Below are 15,517 nucleotides of genomic sequence, written 5' to 3'. Positions count from 1 at the left end.
GCAGGGTGGAAAATAAACTGGAAGCAATAAACAGAAGATAACAACGTATTGTCCTAACTCACCCCAAGTATACTCATGTACACACTAAATTGTTAGGAACTGACTATATTTTGTTCAGAGAGAACACATATGTGCAGAGATTTAAAATATACATATTTCTGGTAATAATTCATGAATATGACTAGTTTATTAAAGTTGTTAATGTGTTCTTATTCTTGGGCAATGATGTATAAAGTTTATATATTATGGAATTTATTTTTAATGACATTATTCTATTCAGTATGTCAGTGAAAAAATGATGCATGTTTACTTATCTCTATACTATCAAATCAGACATTTATAAATTACTATTAGGAGTTATTGAATGTGTATTGGGCATTTGAGAGATTTTCTAGAATATAAAAACATAATTAATTCATTCAAGTTCTACTTATCTTTTTGACCAATTGCTTCTCTCAGTCTTATCTTGACCTTCATACTACCCTCAGTTTAAACAGATATTTCAGATGCAGGAAAACCATCCCATTTCTCAAGATTAGGTAATTTCTCAAGCAAATTCCCACTTTCAGTGTAATTCAGAATAAACTCAGTACCACTTAGCCCAGTAGAGTTCTTAAACATAGAAAATAACACCACAATAAAAAGAAATACTTTTATAATGCTTTTTATTTTTCAAAGCATTTTCACATGTAAGAACTCAACTGGTAAGGAAAACGTTATTGTAAAAGACACTCATGCTTGGCTGAGGTAGTGGAATCTCTGAATTTTATGGAAAACAGACATTGTCAGCAGTCCAAAGGAAAAAAGAAGATAGTCTAACATAAGTTCAAATGATTTCAGTTACTCAGTAACCACTTCTTGTCCCTAAAATTCAGTGAAGACTAGAGTGTAAGAAATTTCATGAAGCAGAAGGGTAATTTTCACTGCTCTCTCAAACGTTCAGATACTCTTATGCTGTTGTTCCTGCGTGTATTTCCAGTTTAAGCAATTAAACTGAACCAGGTGAACAGGAATGGAGAAACCATCTCACTGATAACTCACTGGAAGGTGTTATCTTTCTTCCATTTCCTGTGATTAATTGACAAGCAATCTCCAACCCATCCCACAAGAAATATTTCTTTGATGTTCTTTTTTGCTCCTACAGAAAAATATATTTCAGGTTCAACTATGATGCATGGTGATTAGTTTCTTAGATAGTCCACAAAATTCTATTTAATCTATGGTTTATTTGAATTACAGTGTTACGAGAATTATGATTGCCTATTTTGCTCTAGGAAACCGCATTACTAGTCCAAAAGGGAATCAGGAAACTGAAACATAGTTCTGGGCTGGTGGAGTGGAAAGAATATGTACTTTAAATTCAGATATTTATTTTATTTTATAAATACTTAGATATTGCTCACTGTGAGATTCTAAATGGTTTATAAACATGAACTCATTTGCTCCTCATAACACCCTACGAAGATAGGTTTATTGTTATCACTCAAATTTCATAGATAAGGATACTGACCAAAATAACTGACCAAAAGTTACATAGCTTATAAGTGGTAGTGAGGGTTTTAATCAGTCAGTCTCTATTACTAATATAGGGCAAACATATCCTACTCAGAAAATTATAAGGACTCAATGAGATGTTTAACTGCTATCACCTTAATGTGCCTGACACTTAGCCAGACTCAATAAATATTAGCTATTATTAGCTGTTATAATTAAAAATTGGTGCCAATAACGTCAGCCCCATTTTCCTTCCAATTCCCTTACATTTAGAAAAAACCACACTGTGGCTTCCCCCAATCTCATGAAAAGAGTAAAGAATCTTGCTCTTCAGTTGACCCAGCACTAAGGACTGGAAAAGTCATTCATCTCCCTCTACCTGTTGCCCGAGACTAGAATTGTTTTCATCTTCTTCTCTCCATTTAAGCATCCTCTTTTCCTCTTCCCCAGGATTAGAAAGGACAAAGCAGCAGCCCTCTGTACTCCGAGTAAGTAAACAGCACCAAGCAATTACAGTATCAGGAGTTACAACCATGACTCCCTCACATGCAAAGGTCACAAGAACTTCAGGTGTTTATTAAACACCTGGATAATCAGAATTCAATGGACGTGGAATGGGATATTAAAGGTCATTTAAGCAATCACAGCATCTACCAATGTCTTCATGAAGTAAAGGCCTTGCTTCCTGTCCAAGTGGATCATCCCTCTCTGTGACTTTCAACAAGCCAGTTAATTTTTTTTTCTTGAGAAAACTCTGTACTATTTTTCACAGTGGATGTACCAAGTAACATTTCCACCAAAAGTGTGCAAGAGTTTTCTTTTCTCCACATACTCACTAGCACTAGTTATCTCATCTTTTTTATTTTTATTTATTTTTTTTTTTGGTGAGAAAGATTTGCTATGAGCTAATGTCTATTGTTAATCTTCCTTCTTTTTTTCCTTGAGGAAGATTAGCCCTGAGCTAACATCCGTGCCAGTCTTCCTCTATTTTGTATGTGGGTCACCACCATAGCATGTCTTGACAAGTGGCATAGGTCTGCCCCCAGGATCCAAACTCAAGAACCCCAGGCCACTAAAGCAGGGAGCACCTTACTTAACCACTACACAGGACCAGCCCCTAACAAGCCAATTAATTTAACATCTCACTTCTCTTATTTGCAAAATAGAGGCCATGATGGTTTTCCTGCTCACTTCAGAGCTTATGGGGAGTATTATCTACTCTCCCTATGTTCTGGTTCCTTCCCCAGAACAACAAAATATGCTCAGAATTCTCCCTGAAAACAAATACATGATTTAACAAACAAAAAACAACCTTGTCTTACTCCACTTCCTTCTCCAAGAATTACCCGATTTCTCTCCGATTCAATGTCAAATTTATTGAAGGGACAATAGCTGTTGCCTCTATTTCCTCATCCATCCTTCTCTTTCTCACTTACTGAACAGCCACTCCATTCCGTTTTTGATTCTTCTCCTCTTCACAAAATCTGTTTTTATTATGGTCATTAACAACTTGCAAATTCCAAGTCCAATGGAGATTCTTAGTCATTAGTCAGTAGCAGTAAATGCAGTTGACTATTTGTTACTCAGAACACTCTTTTCTTTTGGTAACTTTGATTCAAAACTCAGAGCTCTGTCCTACACCTCTCTTCTCTCATACTACATACTCTACAGAGATGATATTATCCACTACTCTGACTTCAATTTTCTTGTATATAGGTTCTTGTGAAATATCCTGGGCTCCAGAATAATATCTAATGCCCAGCTGGCATCAACTGCTGATGTGTATAAAAATTGAAACCTGTGGCCTGTTCACTGATCTCTCAAGCTAAAGATGCTCTTACCTAGTCTGGATAGGAGGGCCGCTTCTCTGCCATATTGTGCATTCAGTGGTCTTCAGACACCCAGCTGGGTACCCTCTCTGCAGCCTCATGGCATTATGGATACCACAGAGGCATAACTGCTTCCCTTCCTTCTCCTTCTCTGGGACTTTTTTACCCAACTGGATAGACACTGGCGTGAGATGGCAAGCCAGACCACATCCCAGCTATCTGCTGCCTCCTTCTCTAAGCTTAAAGAAAAACTAGAAAGTCCTGTGGGAAATTGAGTGTCTGCCTCTGCCCCTTCTCAACCAGTTACACTACTGCCTTACATACCACCTGGGTGGCTGCATGTTGCACTGCCATTCCCTCTATCGGAATCTTGAATTTTTTCTAATATGTAGCCAGGATAGTGAGAAACAAACATCCTTGTTCTAGAACTCTTGAAAAATTGTGTGGCTGTTTCTATTGCTGGAATTATGATGTTGTAGACTGAGCAACTGAGAAGAGGGGGACAAAGAGGTTGGTTTTATCCTTCATTTTCTGTCTTGGCCTAGCCAGCTCCCCCTCTGGCAATGAGAATGGCTACTTTCATCTTCACTTTCCTGAGCTTACAGTTTGCTTTTCCCTTTCCTGGAGCCAAGATGTCTGTCTCTATATACGATTGGTTCTATTTCTCTGGAGAACTCTGACTAATGCAAGGTCGTTAGGTCCTTAAGTGCTTGTTGGTGGATAAAAGAAGGTCAAATGAGATTGTGAGAGTAAACGTGTTTTCTAATTCTGGGGATGTGTTACATGGGGTAATATGAGCCAACATATTGACTAGCGACAGTGGGCTCTGACTCTGTCCACTTGGTCCACCAGATTCTAGGGCAACAGCTGAAAGGAAACATGGTTAATGCTCTCTGTGACACAAAAGGATAACCAAGTAGATGTTTTATGCACAAATTCATTAAATCCCCAAGGATAATTTAATTTTAATGACTTCTATTGCAGAAGTTTGAGGTATGACATGATATGATTTCCGATTACGTCTTTCCGTGGGATTCTGGAATTTGTGTTAAAGATCACTGAAAGTTTGGAAATGGCATCTCTAAAATTAAAATTGAGTGACTATGGTCATGTTTATTTGCCAAAGGCATGGTTTGTGATATAAAAATATGATCTATTTCAGCTGGCTATGCAGCAACTTAATAAATGCACTGACTCATGCTCTGATTTCAGTCACTTGAGATGAGCTTTTCGGATTAAACCCTTCCCCCCTGATTCAAACCCATTTTTTGTCTTATCTTTACTACCTTCCACAAATTTATGTAGACAGCCTGTGCAAATGGTGGAAGGGGGATAAAGAATCCTCTTTTGCTTTGCAAATTTGCATTTTGATTTGTGTGATGTTGAAATTGTTCAAAGGTGGTTAAATAGGGAAAGCATCCATCCAGAGGTAAGAACCTGAGTGAAAATGAGAAACAGCTTGCGGTGTCCAGCTAAATGGTTTCCCTATAAATATCCACTGGAATTATTCAGGGAGAAGGAAGACAAGAAAAGATTTAGAAATTTGATATATCAAAGGGCTCTAGAAATTGCTTAAATAGAGTCCTTTCATGCTAAAAGTGGGGAATAAGAAAGCGTTAAAAAGGTAATTATCACCTGTAATCTAAATATCAACTTACTGCCCGTGGATTCTAAGGATTTACAAACTATAAATGAAACTGAACTATAGCTTCTGCAAGGAGTGAAAATAGTATAGTCATTCATTCATTCAACAATTTATCATTAAGAATCTGATAGGTGACAGGCACTGGAGTTTCAGTGACAAACAATGAGAAATTGATAAGACACAAAATAAGCAGTGAAACACATGGATAGACAAAATACCCAAAGGCTATCATAGGTTCTGTAGGAGAAATAAGGAGATGTTTTGAAAGAGAAAACAGAAGTTCAAAGTGGGAAATCTATTCCAGTTAGGATGCTCAGGAAACACCTCTCTCAGTGTGTGACATTTCACCTAAGATTTAAAGAATAAGAAGAGTCATGTGAAATGATCTGAGTAAAGCTGATACAAAGGACCTATGACCAGAAAAGCCCCAGGTCATCAAAGAAAACAAAGAAGAACAGTACAACTGAAGAAAAAGATCGGGGGAGCATAATGGGTAGAAATCCAGATAGAAGCCAAATCATGTAGTGGATCAGGGTAGGGAGTTTCAGTTTTGTTCTAGCACATCAGAAAGCCATTGAGAAGTTTTAAATAGGAAAGTGTTGTGATCTGAATGATCTTTCAAGATCGTTTTGTTGAGAAATTAGAAGGAAGAAACGGGGATAACAGACTAATTATAAGGCTGTTGTAGTAATACAGGCTAGAGATGATTGGGGCTTGGGCTAGGGAGGGGCAGCGGAGACAAAGAAGAATGGATTGAATAGACATGTATTTTGGAGATAGAACTAGAAAACTTGTTCACTGAGAAAATATAGTTTAAAGAGAAAGAGAGGAATTAAGGATGATTCTTGGCTTGAGCAAGTGATGATCCTACTATAAAAACAGAAAATACCTTGTGAGTATAGAGGGAAATCAGATGATCTACTTGTTTTTTGTTGTTGTTTTTTCCATAGAGGGCTTTTATTGCATCTTTAAAATATCATTAATATGTCTTAAGAATCATCTGGCATCTTGTTTGCATAGCTAGATAAATCTTAGATGCTATTCATCAGCCTGCTGAACTTTTCCTTTTTCAGACACACAGATATTATACCAAAATTTTCTGATATCTTTGTTTTTAACTGTTGTTATTTGATGAATCAAAACAGCTGGATTTGATACAAGTTCAGTGTCATGTTTTTCAAGAACTAATACATCTTTCTGGACTTGAGATACTGAACAAGCAATGCTTCACCTCATGCGAACCCTGCAGCTGTATTGTTCAACCACAAAATTTCTCATTTCAGCCAGAGATCCATCCTAAATAATGAGGTTTATGGAGGAGTGGAGCAAATTTCATCTTGTAATAGGAAGCCCAGTATGACACCCATGATTATGTTCTATACATGACTACAGATAGTGCAAACAGTGGCCAGTTCCTTTCCATTTCCCCACCATTTTTCAATGCAGAGCCTCTTCTTCTTATTCCAAGGAGACTGAATTCTACATTGATGTAATTGAAATCCCTCCTCAGAGTTCTTCTGGGGTCCTTGAAAATAACTGAGCATCCCTTCGGAGTGATGTCAACATTTTCTGGAATGTCGACAGTCTGAATGCTGAGAATGGTCTTTATTCTCACAGTAGATGTGGCAAAAAGCTCAAATGATCTGTTTCGAGTGTATTATGTTTGAATTACCCTAGAGGAGATGTCAGGAAGACAATTGAATATATGTGACTGATGCTCAGAGACGAGATCTGGACAGAAGATATAAATTTGGGAGTTGTTAGCTTGCAGGTAAATATTATGTATTTATGGTCATGGGACTAGATAAGATCAACTAAGTGCCAGCTGTTAGAGATGAGAGGTAAGTCACATGTGTGGATAAAACCTAAAGAGTCTTTTGAGGCTAAAACCTAAAACCTGAAACCATTTTTGCTAAAGAAACCATCACAGAGTGACCCACACTAAATTTGGTCTTTGTTTCATGATTCATCTATGCCTTAAATTTACTGTATTTACTTATACAAAGCCTCTCACGTTGTTCAAAGAAATTCCTGTAATTCTATCATTTTTATATACTATTTTCAAAGAATGAACTCACATGTTAAAGATATTAGTCATTTACATGAAGACTTCATTGGAACACTTAAATCTACAAATGACAAAGAGCTGGCTAATGAATGTGTTGATAAAGATATGGTTCAGGTGTTGAATGACAAAAATAGCTTTCACAAAAACTCAGTAGTTCAGGCTGATGACCTGGAACATTAAAAATAAATGAAATCAGTTTTTATGAAAAGTTATGTATTGCAATTCAAACAATTATTCAAGTAGAAGATGGAAGATACTTATCTATGTAACAGTTTTTACATTAAAAATATGTAGAGGTTTACTCCCAAGAAACAAAATTCCTTGATCAGATGATTTCCCTGGAGAATTCTACCAAATATTCAAAGATTTAATACCTATCCTTCTCAAACTATTCCAAAAAGTTGAAGAAGATGGAGTGCTTCCTAACTCATTCTATGAGGCCAACATCATCCTAATACCAAAACCAGACAAGGAGAACACAAACAAGGAAAACTGCAGGCCAATAACCCTGATGAACATTGATGCAAAAATCCTCAATAAAATATTGGCAAACTGAATACAGCAATACATTAAAAGGATCATACACCATGATCAAGTGGGATTTATCCTGCGGATGCAGGGATGGTTCAACACCCACAAATCAATCAACATGATACAGCACATTAACAAAACAATGAATAAGAATCACATGGTCATCTCAATAGATTCAGAGAAAGCATTTGAGAGTGTCTAACATCCGTTTATGATAAAACGTCTCAATAAAATGGGTATAGAAGGAAAGTAATATAACCTCAACATAATAAAGGCCATATACGACAAACTTATCATACTCAGCAGTGAAAAACTGAAAGTCACCCCTCTGAGAAGAGGAAAAAAACAAGGGTGCCCACTGTTGCCACTTCTATTAAACATAGTACTGGAAGTTTTGGCCAGAGCAATTCGGCAAGAAAAAGAAATAAAAGGAATCCAAATTGGAAAGGAAGAAGTGAAACTCTTGCTGTTTGCAGCTGACAAAATACTATATATAGAAAATCCTAAAGAATCCATCAGAAAACTATTAGAAATAATCACCACCTACAGAAAAGTTTCAGGGTACAAATCAACTTATAAAAATCAGTTGCAACTCTTTTTTGTTTTTCATGAGAAAGATTTTCACTGAGTTAACATCTGTGCCAATTTTCCTTTATTTTATGTGGGATGCTACCACAGCATGGCTTGACGAGTGGTGCCAGGTCTGCACCAGGGATTCAAACCTGCAAACCCCAGGCTGCCAAAGAGGAGTGTGCTAATTTAACCATGATGCTACCAGGCCAACACTCAGTTGCATTTCTTTACGTTAACAATGAACTAGCAGAAAGAGAACTCTAGAATACAATCCCATTTACAATCACAACAAAAAGAAGAAAATATCCGAGAATAAACTTTAAGCAAAGAGGTGAAAGCCCTGTATACTGAAAACTATAAGACATTATTGAAAGAAATTGAAGAAGACAAAAGAAATGGAAAGATATTCCATGTTCATGGGTCAGAAGAATCAACATAGTTGAAATGTCCATACTACCTAAAGCAATCTACAGATTCAATGCAATCCCAGTCAGAATCCGAACATGAATTCTTCACAGAAATACAACAAAGAATCCTAAAATTCATATGGAAGAAAAAAAGACTGCAAATAGCCAAAGCAATCCTGAGAAAAATGAACAAAGCTGGAGCCATCACAATTCCTGACTTCAAAATATACTACAAAGCTACAGTAATCAAAACAGCATGATACTGGTACAAAAACAGACATACAGATCAATGGAAGAGAATTGAAAGCCCAGAAATAAACCCACACATCTATGGACAGTTAATCTTCAACAAAAAAGCCAAGAATGGGGCCTGGCCCAGTGATGCAGTGGTTAAGTGCCCAAGTTCCACTTTGGCTGCCCAGGGTTTGCAGGTTTGGATCCCGGGTGCAGGCATGGCACCACTTGGAAAGCCATGCTGTGGTAGGCATCCAACTTATAAAGTAGAGGAAGATGGGCACGGATGTTAGCTCAAGGCAAGTCTTCCTCAGCAAAAAGAGGAGGATTGGCATCAGATGTTAGCTGAGGGCTAATCTTCCTCAAAAAAAAAAAAAAAAGCAAAGAATGTACAATGGAGAAAGGAAAGTCTCTTCAACAAATGATGCTGAGAAAACTGGACAACCACACACAAAAGAATGAAAGTAGACCATTGTCTTGTACCATACACAAAAATTGACTCAAAATGGATTCAAGACTTGAACGTAAGACCTAAAACCATAAAATTCCTAGAAGAAAATATAGGCAGCACACTATTTAACATAGGTCTTAGCAGCATCCTTTCCAATACCACTTCTATTCAGGCAAGGGAAACGAAAGAAAAAGTTAACAAATGAGACTACATCAGACTAAAACGCCTCTGCAAAGCAAAGGAAACCATGAGCAAAATGAAAAGACCATTCACGAACTGGGAGAAAATATTTGAAAATCATATATCCAACAAGGGGTTAGCCTCCAAAACATGTAAAGAACTCATACAACTCAACAACAAAAAAACCAAACAACCTGATCAAAAAATGGGCAGAGGAAATGAACAGACATTTTTCCAGAGAAGATATAAAGACAGCCAACAGACACATGACACGATGTTCAACATCACTAATTATTAGGGAAATGCAAATCAAAACTACAATGAGGGGGCCGGCTCCGTGGCCGAGTGGTTAAGCTCGAGCGGTCCGCTGCGGCAGCCCAGGGTTTGGATCCTGGGCATGGACATGGCACTGCTCGTCAGGCCACGTTGAGGCAGCGTCCCACATCCCACAACTAGAAGGACCTGCAACTAAGATATACAACTGTAAACAGGGGCGGGGTTTGGGAAGATAAAGCAGAAAATTAAAAAAAGGAAGATTGGCAACAGTTGTTAGCACAGGTGCCAATCTTTAAAAAAAAAAAAACTGCAATGAGATATCACCTTATACCAGTCAGAATGGCTATTATTACCGAGACAAAAAACAAGTGTTGGAGAGGTTGTGGAGAAAAGGGAACCCTCATGCACTGCTGGTGGGAATGCAAACTGGTGCAGACACTATGGAAAACAGTATGGAGATTTATCAAAATATTAAAAATAGAAATATGATACAATCCAGCTATCCTACTACTGGATATTCATCCAAAGAACTTGAAATCAATGATCCAAAGAGATTTATGCACCCCTATGTTCATTGTAGCATTTTTCACAGTAGCCAGGATGTGGGAGCAACCCAAGTGCCCTTCTACAGATGAATAGATAAAGAAGATGTGGTATATATATATATACCAATATATATATATATATATATATATACAATGGAATGCTACTTAGCCATAAAAAAGACAAAATAGTCCCATTTGCAACAACATGGATGAATCTTGAGGGTATGATGTTAAGCAAAATAAGCCAGATAGAGAAAAATGTATACTGCATGATCTCTCTCATATGTGGAAGATAACACATGGATAAAGAGAACCGACTAGTGGTTACCACAGAGCAAGGGGGTTGGGGGTGGGCGAAAGGGGTAAAGGGCCACATATGTACAGTTAAAGATGAAAATTAGACTACTGGTCATGAGCACAATGGAGTTTATTCATAAATTGATAAATAATAATGTACACTTGAAAGTATACAATATAATAAACAATTATGATCTCAATAAAATTATCAGAAAAAAAATTTGGAGTTTTAAAAAATAAAGGCTAGGGGCCAGCCTGGTGGCCTAGTGGTTAAGTTCAGTGCACTCTGCTTCTGAGGCCCAGCTTTGGTTCCTGGCGTGGACCTACACTCCTTGTCAGTAGCCATGCTGTTGCAGCAACCCACATACAAAAAATGGAGGAAGATTGGCACAGATGTTAGCTCAGGGAAAATCTTCCTCAGCAAAAAAACATAAAATTAAATAAAAATAAATAAAGGTTAAATTTCAATTAACCATGTGATGCAAGTACTTAAAATGCAAATTTAAGCTTTGTGGTAATCAGTTTAAAATCAGACAGAGCTGAGGTATAATTCAGGGCATCACTTCCCAGTAACATGACTTTGGGGTCTTAATGTCAATAACACTTGCCAAATTGTGATAATAATAGTCTAGAGCATAAACAGTTGTAGTCTTCTTTTTCCACAATTGTTATTTGAGGGAATGTTTCCATATTATTAAACATATTAGAAAATTATTTTAATGCTTGCAATAGTCCATTTACTGAAAATTCTAAACCATTATTTATATCACTACCATCCTCTTGTTGGATATTTAGAATATTTTCATTTTACATTATCGTTACAATTTATGTTTTGTTGTGAATTTTAATCCCTGGTATTATGCAGAAGTTCCACAATGTTCCTCTAGTCTATTCACTTGCCTTCTCTCTTAGAGGATGTTTGCATACTCCCTACTCCTACACCCCTTTCAGGCCTCCGAGATCTCTTCTCTAATTTTTTCCCCTTAGCTTATTGACCTTGCATCCTATGCAAAAAAAAAAAAAAAAAAAAAAAAAAGAAGGAATCAGAAGAGAATGCCCCAAGCTGTTACAATCATATCTACTCATCTATTTGTATCTGAGCCTACACACTCTGCCTTCCCTTCTGTTACTTTGAATGAGCAGCCTGTGCTTTTGTTGAAGGACATCCCTGCCACTTGTGCACCTGCTCAAGCACATCACTCCAGAGAACTTTTTCTTTCTCTTGGATATTATTATTTTTCCCTCTTGACAAGATTATCCCAAGAGCATACAAGCATCCTCCTATTTCCCCCATCTTAAAAAAAAGAATAGGAAAAAATCCTCAATATCACATCTTTCTGCAACCTTATTTGCATCCCTTTAGAGGAAAACTTCTACACAATTTCCTTTATAAGCTTCAGTTCCTTTCTTCTCATTCTTTATTGAATACATTCCAATCAGGATTTCACCCCATATGCCACCAAACCATCCCTCAAGGTTATCATTATCTCCACATTGTTCAAAGCCAATAATAAATTCTCCACTTTCATCTTATCTAAAAGACCAGCAGTACCTAATATGACTGATGATGGTCTCCTTGATATACTCTCTTCACTTGGCATCAAGGATTTCATATGCTCTTCTTTCTTTGCCCATTTTACTAGCTGCTCCTTCTCATTCAGCTTTGCTGGTTTCAAAATACCCACAGGACCTCCAAAAACTGGAAAGCCTCAAGCCTCAGTTCTAAGCTTAAAACTTCTTCCTTCTATATCATCACTCCTCTCTTATCTCATCCATGAATTTTATATGCTGAAAACTTCAAAATTTATATCACCAGCTCAGACTTCTCTGCTGAACTCTAGACTTAGATGTGCAACGGTCTACCAGCATATCTATTGGGATGTGTTAGGTATCTCAAAGACTAAACTCGTGTTCTCTACCTCCAAATCTCCAAACGTGCCCTTCCCACAATCTTTCTAAAATCATTGAATAAATCAATACTCCGTCCTTCCCATTGCTCAGGCCAAAATAATAATAACAAAATGAGTCATTCATGATTACTCTTTTTCTCCTATGCCTCTCCTCCATCAGCACATTCTTTTGTTTCTATCTTCAAAATATATGCAGTGTCTGGACATTTCTTATTATCTCCTTTCCCCCTACCCTGATACAAGCCGCTATCATCACTCAATTGGATTCTCACAATAACCTTCTAGGTCTGGAGTGTGCACGTTTTTCTGTAAAGGATCTAATAGTATACTGCAAGCCATAAGGTCCCCATTGCAACTGCTAACTCTGCCACAATGTGAAAGCAGTCATAAGCAATATGCAATGTAATGAACGTGGCTGTGTTCCAATAAAACTTTATTTGCCAAAAAAGGAAGCTGGCCAGATTTGATCTATGGGTTCTAGATTGCCGACACCTGTTCTAGTTCATCTCCCTGACTCATCTTTCTTTCGTAGTATCTATTTTCAACAAAAGGGCCACAGCGATCATTTGAAATGAAAATCGTAACACATGATGCATCTACTCAAAACTGCTCTTATTCCCCATTTCACACACAATAAAAGCCAAAATTCTTAATATGCCATACAGATTTCTAAATAATATGTTTCCCTAATTTTGCTCCCTGTGATCCAGCCACAGTGATCTTTCTGCTGGTTTTTGAACTTGCCACATGCATGAGGGCATCTGTCCTTTCTAGTCTCTCTGTCTAGAGAGCTCATCAGCATCTGTGTAACTGTAAAACTCACTCTACATCTCCCTTCCATCCCTGATCAAGTGTCGCATTGTCAGTGAAGCTTTTCCTCCCTAAGAAATTACAATCACCCTCCTCCCAACATGCCCCATTGTCTTTTCCCGCCTCATTTTTTTGCACAGAAATTTTCACCACCACTAGTATACGCTAAAATGTTTAATTTTCTTATTTGTTTTCTCTCCTCAGAATGTATCCCATTAGAACATTGGGATATACTTGAGGATAATATTTTTTAATTATTCCCTACTTTATCCCTAGGGTCTAGAATAGTTTCTGGCACATACTTGGGAACGAATAAATAAATATTTGTGGTGAAGTACTCTAGATTAACATGGGAAAGGCAAGAGAGCATTCTTGGTGTAAATAGAAGAGAAATTACTGCATCACATGACAGACATTATTTAAGACTTTAAATGTAATTTGCCAACTTTTGTCTCTAAACTTTTTCTTTAAGTTTTGATGCCCATTTTTTTTTACCTCTGTCTCTGTGGTGGTTAATTTTACATATCAACTTGGTTGGACTTCGGGATGCACAGATAGCTGGTGAAACATTATTTCAGGGTGTCTCTGTAAGGGAGTTTCCAGAAGAGATTAGCATTTGAATTTGTGAACTGAGTAAAGCAAATGACCCTCCCCAAAATGAGTAGACATCATCCAACCCACTGAGGGCTTGCATAGGGCAAAAGCTGAAGTAAGGGTGAATTCACTCTCTCTGGTTGATCAAGGGCATCCATCTCAAACCCTCGGTTATCAGAGCTCCTGGTTCTTGAGTTTTTTGACTTAGACCAGGACTTACACCATTGGTCTCCCAACCCTCAGGCTTTCGGACTCAGACTGAATTCCACCACTGGGTTTCCTGGTTCTCTAGCTCTCCGACAGCATATCCTGGGACTTTTTGACCTCTTTAATGGTGTAAGCCAATTCCTATAACAAATCTCCTCTTATCTATATCTTTATCTATATATATACATCTACCATGGGTTCTGTTTCTCTGGAGAACCTCGACTGATACAGTCTCCAAAATGAAAGTGACTGTTTAACAAGCTTTCAGTGTCACTCAAGAGAGTCACATGTACATGGTCATATGTATAGCATTTCCAGTTCACATATAGATCTCACATTTTCTCTTATTATGCTCACAAATAAAATAGGTCAAATATTTTACTTAGAATCAAAAAAACTTCAATGACTACTTTAAAACATCCTGTGAATAATAGCACTTATCCCTTTAAACTCTAATCATTATTTTCATTACTGACACCTCTCACTAGACCAGCATGCTGTCGAGCAAGTCTAACTAATTTAATTAGTAATTTAGTAACTAATTTAACTGGTAATGCCCAAGATCTCCCAGTTTTAAGTACGAGAAAAGCCCAGAATAAATGAATGAATGAATGAATGGTTAGCAGTGCTAGAACCAGGGCTTGGGCTCTCTTACTTCTACCATGGTCTATTATTCACTGCGGCATACTTCCTTTATGGTGACTTCACCAACACTTGTTAAAGAGGTAGAAAAATTCCTGGACTTCAAAAAACAAAGACACACAAACAAAAGCCCTGTATACTCAACTGCCATTCAAACTAGACAACAGATAATTCATGAAATGAAAAGACTAGTACAAGCAAACCATAGAATTGTTTTCACAAAGTTATTTTAAAAACAAATGCAATAATAAATTAGTCAGTGGCTGGGTTTGAAAAGAGAACCTGGACAGAATAAAGAAGGACTAGCAGATAAATCCGTGACTCTATGATCATAATTCTCAAGTGGATAAAATTTTGATTCCTGAACCACCACCATCAGTATCACACAGGATACTTATTAAGAATTCAGAGTTGGTGACCCCAACCCCATCTCTGAGTCTCTGTGGCTAGTCCTGAATCTGAATTTTTAGCTATTCCCCAGATTCTTATATACACTTTAGTTTTACAATCAGAGCCTTGCTACTTAAAATGGAACCAGCAGCAAGGATATCACTCGGGGACATGTTAGTGATGATGCGCATTCTCAGGCCTCTCCTCAAACCTATGAAATCAGAGTCTGCAATCTGACAAGATCCCCAAGTGATTTGAATGCAAGTTACAGTTTAAGAAGTACTGCTCTTGAGAGCGTCTTCCTATGAGCAATGATACATAAAGGAACAATCATTTCCTAACTATTAGCTAGTCTTTCTCTACACTTTCTCTTAATTGCTTTCCAATGTTACTTTAGAGCCCTACATGGAAAATGGACCACTAATTTACATAAG

General features: G+C 37.3%; 1 pseudogene; it reads right to left on the bottom strand.

Moving 5' to 3' along the window:
• Nucleotides 1-6,006: 6,006 nt before the first annotated feature.
• The window catches only part of LOC103562652 (large ribosomal subunit protein uL6 pseudogene), a 142,797-nt pseudogene continuing 133,286 nt past the window's right edge, over nt 6,007-15,517 (bottom strand).

Source organism: Equus przewalskii, chromosome 4 (genome assembly GCF_037783145.1).
Source record: "Equus przewalskii isolate Varuska chromosome 4, EquPr2, whole genome shotgun sequence".
Lineage (NCBI taxonomy): Eukaryota > Metazoa > Chordata > Mammalia > Perissodactyla > Equidae > Equus > Equus przewalskii.
Note: the sequence above shows the minus strand (reverse complement) of the source record. Positions and strands in the feature narration are given on the sequence as shown.